Genomic DNA, 13220 nt, shown 5'->3' with positions numbered 1-13220 from the left:
AAACAGGGAAATATGGTCATAAATAGTATAATATGGCAAAGTATTTTAGTTGTAATAAATTCATAAATTATATTTGCACATGTGCGTGTGCATCAGTACACTTTTTCATAAAAGTAATATGGACCTACACTTTAAACCTTTGCAACGTTAACTGATATTCATCTCGATGATTCTAAGACAGTGTAAACATATTCTGAATGCTGTACGGTAATCCATCATGAAATTTAAAAAAGTATTGATCACATTATAAAACTGCAATATCAATGCAATAACAAGCATTAATTGCACACAAGCTACGTGTGATATCTGCAGCTACGTTTACCTGAGATAGAGAGTGTAAATCTTTGGAAACAGACGTCGACGGTTGAAATTCGCAATGGCGTAACGTATTTTCTCCACGCTTCGTAAAGGAAATTCATGTTCAAGATCTACAAGAATATCCACATGAAGGAAAACAAAAACAACAAAAAATCCGCCTCTCCCAGCCCCATAGTATCATATGATAACAACGACAATCTGACATTCTGGTTTGGTGTCAGTAACAATGAACTGTTCCAAAACCAGTTAAGGACATGTAAATGATGATGATGATGATGATGATGATGGTGTGTGTGTGTGTGTGTGTGTGTGTGTGTTTCTTTTTGTTTGTGAGTATTTAAAAATAAATAAACGCTCATTTGGTATAAATTGTATTGTGTTTCCGCTCTTATACTTCTCAGAATATAATGAATTTCTAATTTTACAATTGTGTGTATTAGCCATTAAAACTGTGTTTGAGCTATGTGGATTATGAAATCATTTTCCTACGCTATTTCATCTTATTTCTCTCGATATTCTTACGCTTTAGCGGAAGGCATTGCAATACATTCCGTCTGTCCATCGTTCCGTCCGTCTCTCCTAACACCTTTTTTTTCATAAACCGGTGGGTGGAATTCATCAAACGTGTACTAAGGTTCCCCTCGTCGTAATCATATGTGAGAGGGTTATAATTGTTGTTCTCCTGCCCTTGGGTCTCTAGAAGGGCCTCAATCGTCAAATGTGCAAACAATAACAACTACATATTTGAAACTATTTTTCGATCAGACATTATACCAGCAGTCAAAAATATATCCCTGTGATACCATCCTGTAACTGGAAAGTAAACGGCGGCAGGAAAGAGTTTGGGGAAGATATCATAAAAGGCGCGAACATTCGCCGTGGCGAGAGTCAAGTAAGTAGCGCCAACCAGTAGCGTACTAACGGGGGTGGGTGGGTGGGGCGCCAAAGAGCTTGGTGTGCCAAAATATATGACAATTTTTTTCTTCTCGAAAATTACCAAAATTGTGTGTTTGTAAATTTGTTACTCTTGAATCCCGGCCATTCAGTAAACTGCATAACGTGCCGGTGTATAAAAAGAAGTTGCAAACTCATTTCTGCTGCCAATGTGCTCTTCATGAACAAACTGATACTTTATCCATCGGTGCCCCCAAACACCACGCTACTCCTTCTTCGCATCACAGCGAGTGAGAGGGATTCAGACAAAGACCAATGATATCACCTGGGAACAAAAAATTAAAATAGACGTCTGTCTTCAAATCCGTCAGATAACCCCTAGTAAGATTTATGGAAAGGGGTATGTGGGGATTATATTTTTGTAAAGAAACAGTCCATAAATAAATGGACCTTGCTAAAATGTATGGGTTCTTTACATGCTTAACAGTAATAGGATTGAGGTGAAATTAAGGGGCCTAACGTGGAAATGACAGACATGCATACAGTGATGCCTGACTGTTTGCTAGTAATAGAATTTTGATGCCAGGGAAAGCCAACAAACGGCATTAAATTGCAGGAAAATCGTTAGCAGCCGAGGCTCCTCCCCGAGCCCCGCTGAGAAAGTTCACAGCGCTCCATTTAAGCTCCTAGCTCGTGGGAGGGGGCACAAGGTCCCAACGACCCTCCCCATGCTTCGGCCCTTTGGGCTAGCATCGTCGCCTGGGCGCCATTTACGCCATTGGCCCCGCACGCCATTTATCCATAGTACGCCACTGGTGCCATCTACATTTAGTGCCTCAAGACACATTTTTATGCATTGAATTCAGTTTAAAAAAAAAAAAAAAAAAAAAAAAAAAAAAAAAACTATTCCATTTGATTTTGCTGCGTATAAAAATATATTGTTCATAATTATTCGGTGATCATTCATGCCGACTGTAATCGCATACAAGTCGGGTTATAATGCAAACAACATAGACTCTGACCTGCCGGCACATGATGCGTCGGTAGATCGAAATATATGTTGTTTGTTTATCTGATTAATCCAAACAAACGACAATGACACGGCGCATAATGTGACGACATATCTACGTATGTTAAGGTTGCATTTTTTATCCGACTTTTAGGCGAAATTGGACGGTACACTTTAACCTCAGAATGTGACTACGTGAGGTAGGTAGGGCAACGGTAACAAAACAATGACAAACAATTTCTCTGCATTAATATTGCATTACACTCTCCTTACTATGCTATGTACAGACAGTCTCTTGTGTCACAAAAGTGGTGAAATCCAGTAATAATTCGCACGATAGAATGCTTGAGTTACCAAAATACTGAGATGGGTTGTCGGTACATAATGGATGGATCATATTGAATATGTTTTAAAGAACGCAATAGCGACAACATATCCTCGGCCCTAGTCACGTTAACAAGGCATGTTTCGTGGGTAGCGTTGCCCTGTATTGGGTATCCGTTACTGTAGGGCGCTTAAATTGACAGACTTTTGACAGGAAGTATAAAAGTTAATCTAGATAAGTGCGATGTACAACGATTAATAATTATCTGCTTATTTGTTAAAGATTTGGCGTCAAAACTCTCAGTTTACTTGCTATCCCTGTTCGGTTGTAAATTATGTCATTGTACAACACAGCCTAATGCATTGTCCTCTCTGGCTATAATTACTTTGTGTGAATCTGCTAAAGAGATCTTACACATTTTCCGCTTGTAATTTGAAACTGGTCAAGTTAGTTTTAAACCATATTGTGTTTGTAACTTTGTTTATGCAAATATAGTTTACTGTGTGTGTTAAAATATGATTCTTCAAGTATATATTAAAATTCAACTCCAATATTGTTTGCATCACATAAGGCACACAACCTTTCCTCTAAATTTAAATTACGTCATCTTCCTTCTTCTATAACAAAAGACAATGCTGAAGTGCATCAAACAACAAACTAATTTAGTTGTGTAAGGAAAATGAGTTAATGTGAGAATTTATTTCAGTGACTTACTAAGAGTAAATGGCGCCTATGGCGATGATGACATCTTCGCTAGCCATGGTTCCGATAACCCTATCTCCACCTTGACATATCGAACGAATATTTCTGTGCTTCGGGTCTGTGAATTTCATTGGATGCGCCGGCGGCAAGCCACCGCATCCAATCAAAATTAAGTTGTTCAAATTTGAACACTGTTCTTACGTCATCGAGACGGTGGGGGGGGGGGGGGGGGCTACACAAATTTAATGATCTGATAAATAAGCAATTTTCCAGTGCCGGTCCGTGTTTGCACAAATACCTTTCACTCAAATACACCTGTAGTGGCTTAGTCACTAAGCCATACTAATCCATACATAGTCATTCTTTCGATGGCAAACTTACAAAGTATCCGTTTTAGGTCAATTGCCACCACCGTTTTCGGCCAAGGTACAATGCACCACGCTATTGGTTAGTTGGCATTACATACTAAGGAAGGCAAGACATGAAATCCAACAGCTGTCGCTAGGACAAAGAAGCAAAATAACTGTTCGATCCGCTAAGATGTAGATAGGGTTTTTGGAATCTTGCCTAGTGAAGATGCGATGATGATGACCCAAAGGGGTTTTGGCGCCCCAATACCTCTGGCACCCGGGGCAGCCTCCTCCTTTCTCCCACCGTTAGTACGCTACTGATTTATCTTTAGTTAGTTCAGACTGAGGGATGACATGATATTGGTCTACTAACACGAAAGTAAATATAGACTAAAATCTGGCCATAAAGTCGGTATGTTTTTATAAATACCATTGTCTCACAACTTTCATCTGCCATCTAGCCTAACTGAAACTGAACATACAAATGAATAGGAGACATAATAAAGTCATATGCATGTGTACAAAGCACACTCAATTGCAAAATGTTAAAAGTTAATCAGAGAAAAATTGGTACAGGAAATGAGAAAGCGAAATACAAAACACCAGAGTTGTTAAGACTGCAAAAAAAAAAATAAAAAAAATAAATGAAAAATGAAACGAAGAGAGAGAGAGAGAGAGATCAGCAAAGATATACATTTATCATATACTTAAGTCTGAAATGTAGCAACGTTTTGGCGAAATGATTGAAATACATTTCAACCTATATTTTCACATGTAAAATGTAAATTTTTTAAAAAATCTAAATATGTAAGATTTCCCATCATGCCATGCGATGCATGATTGTGTGTGCCTGCAGAAGTTATACCTGCAGCAACGAAAATAAGTATCTTGTGAACTAAAACAAATAAATATAATCTGCATTATATTTCGGCAATGAAAATTAACTGTTGCTGGAGAAATCTGACTACATGCCTTTCGCGTTTCTCTGAAAATATTTGCTCTTACTTTCTTGACAACAACGATACACTGGCTGCCATGTATTGTTGAATCGGATATGCTTTGTTTTCAGGTTGGGTCAAATTATTTACAAAATGTCAAAAATATACTTTACTGCGACAAATTAGGTTAACCCAATCCTACTAATCTCTTACGTCACTGATATTTATATGACCATCCTATGGAAGTGAAGCAAATTTACAACAAGGGGGGTTGGGGTGTGCTGAAGAGGTTGGGATTGCGCTCAAGAGCGAGTTTAATCTTAAAACGATATATTTTAACTCGTGGCTACTCCACTTGTTAAAATATTATGCTTTTGATACCACACGATGAAATATATCCGATATTAACGTATGAAAAGAAAATAAGTAAATGTTAATATAGGCGTAGTATATTTGCACAGGAAAAGTCAATTTTATATTATTTTGTGGCAAATCTACATAATGAACATTGTGTGGAGACACATTACATTGTTTCATCTGTAGAACACAGGAAAACGTTTAAGGGGTAGTCCTAAGAACAGTTCTATAGGAATGGATTCTAATTAGTCACATTTTGTCTCAGACGCGGTGAACTTCTGATTATTTTATTATAAAAAAAAAACAATTAACATCTTATCTATGCCCATATAAGATATTCAAAGCATCAGCTGACTCTGAGACTGAAACTGTATTTTTTCACCTACAAACCAGGAAACATTTGGTTAACTTGTTTTTTGAAGATCACGCCAAAGTCCTGAGCATACTGGTGCTGTATGATGTGATTTTTTATCAGAGTCAAGTAAACTGCTGTATGGAGGGCTCCTACTTATTGCAGGATATCGTACATTCATTTAACACATACAATTTTCCACAGTTAGTAAAGTCAGACTGCACGTTTATTTTCAAAAATGACGACTGCTGTCTGAACGTGAAATACCATTACCTGGTGTAAAACTGTTTAATATTCACATCATCATTATAATAGATCGGAAAGAATTTAATTTTTAACAATGTTAAACTTCCAGCAAAGTATGCCTGGAGATACACGAAGGGCAAGAACAAAGAAACTGTACATGATATTATGTATTCAAAATCCTTTGACATAAAGACTATTACCGAAAGAAGGAAATATATCGAAACGACTATAATAATATACATTGTGATGAGTGACGGAGGGATTGGGTTAAAGTACCGTTACTTCTAAACGAGTTGCAACAAGATAGATATACTCCTGTTTAACTGATTAACGGATTAAGAGATGAAAAAATAGCATGATTGAATAAAAGCTTTAGGAGATGTCTAATCTGCATCTAAAGTTTTATAATGGTTAGAAAGAAAACTTGCGTTACTCTGGTACAACTTTTCGATAAACTGCAAAAATACGTAATAAAGTTAATAAGTTTAGGACAACGAAAGTGACGAATCAACTAAAAACATGGCAACAAAATTCCAGGACTATATATCATTATCCAATTTAAGATAAAACAATGCTGTTTGTGGTGACGGTATGTTTTTGCAAGTGAGTGACTTTGTCGTTAAATTGGGAAGTATCGTAGGACAAAATTACAATTTAAAGTCATCCAGTGACTGGATAAACTTGGATTCAACTTTACTGTTAATGCTTGTGCATAAAAAAGAGAGGCATTCCAAACACTGTTAGGCAATTTGTGACGCTACAAGAAATTATAGAGAAAAACATAGGAAGACAAAGTGTACAACATGATTCAAATGAGGAGAGTCCTACTGTCAGTGCCTGTGTAAAGTAATATTGCATCCCCGGATGTCTCTGTCACAATTAACTAGTTGAGCTTATAAATGACACTTGATAATTTAGAAATGCCCCAAAAATCTGTGTTATTAAATTTAAAAAAAAAAAGATCATTTGTGTTGGTCTTAATTGTTGCAAGAACTGTTGTAGTTACTTTTCAAAAGCGTTTATGAACCCTAAAATGCAAGTAGTAATCCCACCAATCCCAAATAAATAAAATGACAGGTTCGGCCTGGAAAGAAACCACCTTGCCAGCTATTTTCGAAGGTCAGCTTTTACAGAAGCATTACATTTCACGCAATGCTTATTTCCTTAAACCGAAGCAAATAATTACTAATATGTATTAATCTCAGTCATCTAATAATGTAGTGCAACGTCCTCCACCTCCAACCCACCCCGCTACCATTAAACCTCCAACAAAAATTGTATAAACAAGGAATACTTGGCATTGTCAAACCTACTTCAGTGGCTCTGGCTGTATCAATTATTGTTACATCCTTTTCTCTAAACAACTGATTTAGTTATTTGCCTGTGTTGATTGTTTTTTAACTCGATATTTTCGGTGTTTTGTTTTCTTTCTTTCAAAAATTCTTTCCAATTGTGTTTTGCTTTTATGCATATAACACTGTTCTGTTAGTACTGCGGTTGGAAGCTCTCCAGTTTGGGTTGTTCTTCATATATCCAATTTTCTGCTTCTCTTACTGGTTAACCAAGAGTCAATGTAATGTATTCTCACACTAAATCTGCCACATTCAATTTAAAATATTCTCACGCCATCTCTTCCAGTCAGTATAAATTATCCTTATACTGTTTCTGACCCAGTTAGTATAAAATATTATAACACTAACTCTGACACGGAGAATATTTTAAACAGTGTAGTGGTGATCAATAATCTCATTCCTACAGTGGAAAGAAACGTGTAGTATAGCCTCAATCAAAAATACAGGCCTGACTGCTCAGTAAATTGACTTCGTTCACATTGTTGAGGTGGCTCTTCACATCTTAGCGCGCCTGCGTAAAATATGCACTCGTATGTAAAATAATGGGGTATAAAAGGCCACGACCTATACATATAGTCAAAATCTAAATTGCTCATATTGAAGAAATATTCGAAAATGTGAAAACAATAATTGCACGGGAACACTACTAATAAAAATTCTTCCAAACAAATGTAATCATCAAGAGAGATATTGGTTTCTAACGTGCTTCCAAAATGAAAACTAAGACGGTATGTATGTATGTATGTATACATGTATGTATGTATGTATGTATGTATGTATGTATGTATGTACGTACGTATACACGTATGTATGTATGTATGTATGTGTGTATGTGTGTGTGTGTGTGTGCGTGCGTGCGTGCTGTATGTATGTATGTACGTACGTACGTATGTATGTATAAGTATATTTACAAGCGCATCATCATCATCGGTACCAGCATACATTTTTAAGACAACCCTTACCCCCACCCCTTAGATTACCAAAACCAATCAAACTAATATTATGCGACTCGAGGGAGGGAGAATATAATTATGAGCAAACATACACGTCTGTGTGTGTCTGTGCTTATAAGAGTAAGAACCTTTTCATAAAAAAAAAGATGTTTGCTTTATTAACATTTACTGAAAAAAATAGCTGGACAGCGTATATTCTTTCGGAATACTGTTTTATCGATATGCTTCTGCAAGGAACCCGTGAGACTGGCTATTTAACCCATATATTTAATATTTTTTTCAAAATTCTGTTGATCATTATAATAAGAATACAATCAATCACGATAAGGTAATAAGCATATAATCAAACCTTTCTTAATGACTTGCTAACAAAAGTTTAGTTATGAACAGTCTGACCTTTTAAAGCTGGCAAAGGCCTTGAAACTGTCCTATTGTCGGCCCTAATCAGTGTCGCCCCACGTGTAGTTTACTAGTTTTACTTCACTTGTGACACTTCCGAGTCATTGACTTACCCAGAAGTTTACTATATATTAGAATGGGAAATATTCTGTACCAGCGTGTCAGGTGTATGTTATTTAACGCGTGCCTGTAAAGTGTCGAATTTTGAATAGTATTGAACCTTGAAGTTGAATGCATTGAGCATTAAAATTTTATCACATTTAAGCCAGAAAAGTCTTTGTGAAAGGTCACTTCGACCTTTCTTCTTTCCCCCCCCCCCCGTGCCAGGGTTAAAACTTGTAAGGCTAGCTAGCATTCATGACTCATAGAGATTTGAACAGGGTATTGCAACGCTCTCCTGAGAAAACATTTGTACTAACAACCATAACCGCTTGATAGGAACTCGTGTCAAATTATCATTTTCAAAGGGAAATTGATATGCACCGTAGTTCAGAGAGTCTATGCTATCTAAATCTGACGAAAGCAATTATTATCTTCGGATAATTTAGGAACCACTGCTTACGACTGGGCAGAGTTAATTAAGGCGTACACTTTGAAAGTAATGTGAATTTAAAGTGACGACCTTGGTCGAAATTCTTTAGTCTTAAATTTCCTGAGAGAGAAGAAGGTCGGCTCCGAGAAAGCCTAAAAAGGTATATTTACATTGTGTAAATCTTGCTTTATTTATACTATGTAAAATTTCAGTATCTTCTGTGTTTTGCAAATTTTGGTAAATATTTATCTGAAGGTATTTTCTTATACCTAATACTTATAACAACTCATAGTGGGTAGTTTTCAAAGCTCTACTATGGCTAACTTGCTAAACGGTGCAGAGAAAGGTGGGATAAAAAGCAGCTACTTCCCCAGAAATTTGAAAGTGACAGATCGAGAAATACTCCTACTATACTAGCTCATAGAACGGCTGGATGCCAGGTCCTAGATCTCACCACTTTTACCGATGCTGAGAGACCACGCCCAGCGGAAATCCTCCAGTACCTTGTGACGAGAGAAACCAAGCCATGTAACATCAGAGGTCTGCAAAATGGAGATCAAGGCCTCTGTTTCCTTTTTGCGAAGAGAGAAACTCCTCTGTATGGAAATAATCAGAGGATAGAGTTTAAAGATAAAGCAGTAAAGATATATGCCCCTCCACCCCTAATCAAGGTTCTGGAAGAGAAAGCTGTAGAGGTGCACTTCTCTGGACTGCCCCTAGAAATACCAACTAGTGAACTCACGAGCAAGGTGGAAAGGAAATACAGGGACAGTGTACTACGATCGTATATGGTCACCTATTAGGGATTTCCTACAGTTTTCATTGGAGTTAGAGTATTAAGCTTTTCGATAGAAGATGCTAAGAAGATTCCCCCATTTTTCAACATTATGGGATTCATGCTTAAGTCCTGGTACAAGGGATACTAGAACCACCGCCAACATTACAAATCTGGAGTCACCGGCCACCTACCCAGGGAATTAACTACCAGGCACAACGAAACATTTCCACAAACACGTCCCCGAAGACATATGCCGCAGCAGTAACCAAAACGGTAACAGGGAAACAGGATACTGAGATGGAAAAGACGCTACTAACAGTGCCGGAACCGATAGAAGACTAAGTAGAGGAGACGTTTACATCTTTACAGCTAGACAGTATAGAAAATCAAATGCAAGACCAGTCGGATAAATGGGAGTCAGCAGACCAACAAGCCAAAGTGAGAAGAGGAAAGCAAAAGCAAGAGTTAAGAAACTTCAAAGCATAAAAATAAAAGAGTCAAACCAAGTGAAAGCTGATAGAGAAAAACACAACTCCCTTCCTCATTCTAGAAGAACAGCAATTTGGAGAGATCAATAAAAATCCAGATGTTACAGCCCGTGATAGCATACAAGCTAGTCCGGAAAAAGGAAAAGAAGAAACACCAGCTGTAAGAATCAATTAGAAGAAGAATCCCCAACTCATCTACAAGAGAAAGGGAAAGATGAAAACCAGGGCCAGAAAATGGACACGTCTACTACAATAATACCATTGAAAAGAAAAGAAAGGTATATACCCCAAAACTACCCCCAGAACTCCTTCTGAATCGGACATATTAGAATTTATAAGGAGCCACAAGTCACCGGAAAAGAGAGTCTAGCCGGGAATCTAAGGAAAGGAACAAATTAGACGTACTGTCTCCTTGGCGAGAGATGAAAATAAAAAAAAAAGAATCATCAGTCTAAATGAATATAAAGCAGAGAGAACTGCCCACTAGAAATTACCAATTATTAAGTTTTCAGATACTTGCAAATTTACACAATGTCTAATTACTTTATACTGTAAACACTTATGTAAACTTTAATACAAATACATAGCCAAGATGGAGGGATTACACCTGCAAATCTTGACAAAGAACATTATTGGTATTACAAAGTCGATAAAGTTGTAGTACAATCTAAAAACTATGACATCATTTTAATACAAGAAACACATGGAATGCCAGAGCATGTGGTGAGGAAGCTAGAAAAAGATCTTGACGCTTTAGTCTTTACCAGTAATCACCCAACAGAAAGTAAAGCTGGGGTGGCTATAATTGTTTGGCGGACCACCAAGGGCTTAAACCTTGAAAATTTTAAATTACCAAAATGAATTACAAGGGCGCTTATTCCATATAAAAATGAACAAATGGAATATTTTCAACATATTAGTACCACCGGGAGGCATAAATCCAAGGAAATTAACTTCATTACCAGTGCAAATCACTGTATTCAGAGATATGCTTTAGAACCTTGTGTAATAGGAGGCGATTTTAATTCGATAATGACAGAATTAGATAAAAGCGAAGGGCTCACGGAATCCTATATAACAAAAAACTGCGAAAATGGATCTAAATATTTATAAAATCTAACAATTTCATAGATGCTTTTAGACATAAAAAAGAATAGAGAATATACATATAAATACTTTAATAATAAAAGAAGCCATTTAGATACATTCTATATATCAAAAGGGAAATTAATGCAATTAAAAATTGTGTTATCATACAGGAACAAATGTATGATCATAAATTGGTTTTACTTTACTTGTATCTCACGAATACAATTAAGTGGGGACAGAGTGTGTGGAAAATAAACAGTGCTCTCATGCTCGACAGCATTATTATTATTACAAAAAACAAACACCATGAAATTATAAGACATAAAAAAACATACTGAAAATATTTAAGGTAGGGAACACTATTAGGTCTTTAAGTTTGTTCTTGCAGTCTAAATATATAAAATAGTAAGGGGATAAGAAAAATTAACCAAAAACGGGTGACCTATAACATTACTAAATAATTACTATAAACTTTCAAGTAAAATGATAACTAACAGAATAAAAAATTGTTTTGACACAATAATTTATATAAACCAAAGCTGGGGGGGATAGGGAGAAACATTATAAATAATACTATATCAATATCTGCCATAATTGATTTTTTAAATATTAAAAGCGAGAAAGGAGGCATGTGTTTTTTCGATCAAGAAAAACCTTTGATCGGATAAAACATGGCTTCATTTTTAAAACCCTGGAAAAATGTGGCTTTGGCTTAAACAGTATTAACTGGGTTAAGGCTTTGTATAAATATATTACTTCTAGACTAATTACTATAGGTACCCTTACAATAGAAATAAATATAAAACGCTCAGTAAGACAGGGCTGCCCCCTGTCTATACTGATATATACGATAGTAATAGAATCTCTGAATATAAATATTGATAAGAACACTAACATTCAGGGAATACAAATTCCAAATATGAAACAAGATTTAAAAACTATATTACATGCAGACGACTGCAATAACTTTACCAGAGACGGGTCATCTTTTAAACATTTACATCATGAATTCACTCAGTTTGGAAAGGCCTCTGGTTCAGCACTCAACCATGAAAAGACATAAATCTTATTAATAGGCAACTGGCGGTGTAACCATCCTAGTCTCCCCCCACCCCCCAGTCCGAGTTTCCTCTGATCCTTGCTACTGCAGGTTTGATACTTGGATATTTATGTTGGGGTGAAGGGTCAGAGTCCATTCCCTATCAAAAAGTTGGAATTCGCCGACACCGTTTCGTGTCAGCATTGGGTAGCCGTTTACTAACTGGCCCAGCAAACTTGAACGACCATTCATCGAGATATACCTGCATGAAATCGATAGGAATACGACATATTTTCTCAAACATTGTGAAAACAATTCGTCATATCTTTAATTCGCTGCCAGACGAAACGAAAGTACGTCGTTGCTGAAATTTGACCTGGATCTGGACATTTACATCCCGAGTCACATGACTATACAAATCTAGCAACCAACATGTCAATGACATCAGAGGTCATACAGTCGGGTGATATCGACAATAAACACATTTCCAAAGTTGTTGTACATAGAATTTGGACACATTATACAGAAGTCACTTAATGTTTGGAAATAAATATAATGCACATTTAATTCTCAACATATTTATTCTGAAAACAACGAACAGAAACATGTCCATGTCGCAGCAGGTGGAGAAAACCATTTTCGGGAAGTATCGAGCACGTTTCAGCGATAGTTTTGTTGGTGTCACGTGACTGCCACATTGACATGGGCTCTCTGCCTAGTGTATCTGGTTTTCTTCAAATTGCTGCAACATTTACAGATTTTTGGTAGTTGTTTTCACAATAAATATTTTGAGAAGTTTGTTTTTTTAAACTTTTTTCATTTTCTCGATAACAATTACGTGACTTTCATTTGTTTGTTCGATTTGTTTTCCAACAGCAACGCTAGAAATAGTTTATTGTTGATATCACGTTACTGTATGACCTCTGATATCATTGACATGTAGGTTGTGAGAGTTGTGTAGTCACGTGACTAGGAATGCAAATGGTCAGATCCACGTCAAATTTCTTCTCATCTGTCAGCTGATTAAAGACATAACGAATGTATGATCGCAATTTCTGTGAAAATAAATCATATTCCTATCGATTTCATGCAGGTATAT

General features: G+C 36.5%; 1 protein-coding gene across 1 annotated transcript in view; it reads right to left on the bottom strand.

Moving 5' to 3' along the window:
* Positions 1–13220, bottom strand: part of LOC149802945 (sodium-coupled monocarboxylate transporter 1-like) — a 46221-nt gene that overhangs the window by 25477 nt on the left and 7524 nt on the right. The window lies entirely within an intron of this gene.

Source organism: Sinohyriopsis cumingii, chromosome 3 (genome assembly GCF_028554795.1).
Source record: "Sinohyriopsis cumingii isolate HCF-2022 chromosome 3, ASM2855479v2, whole genome shotgun sequence".
Taxonomy (NCBI): domain Eukaryota; kingdom Metazoa; phylum Mollusca; class Bivalvia; order Unionida; family Unionidae; genus Sinohyriopsis; species Sinohyriopsis cumingii.
This window is presented reverse-complemented; position numbering and strand designations above follow the sequence as displayed.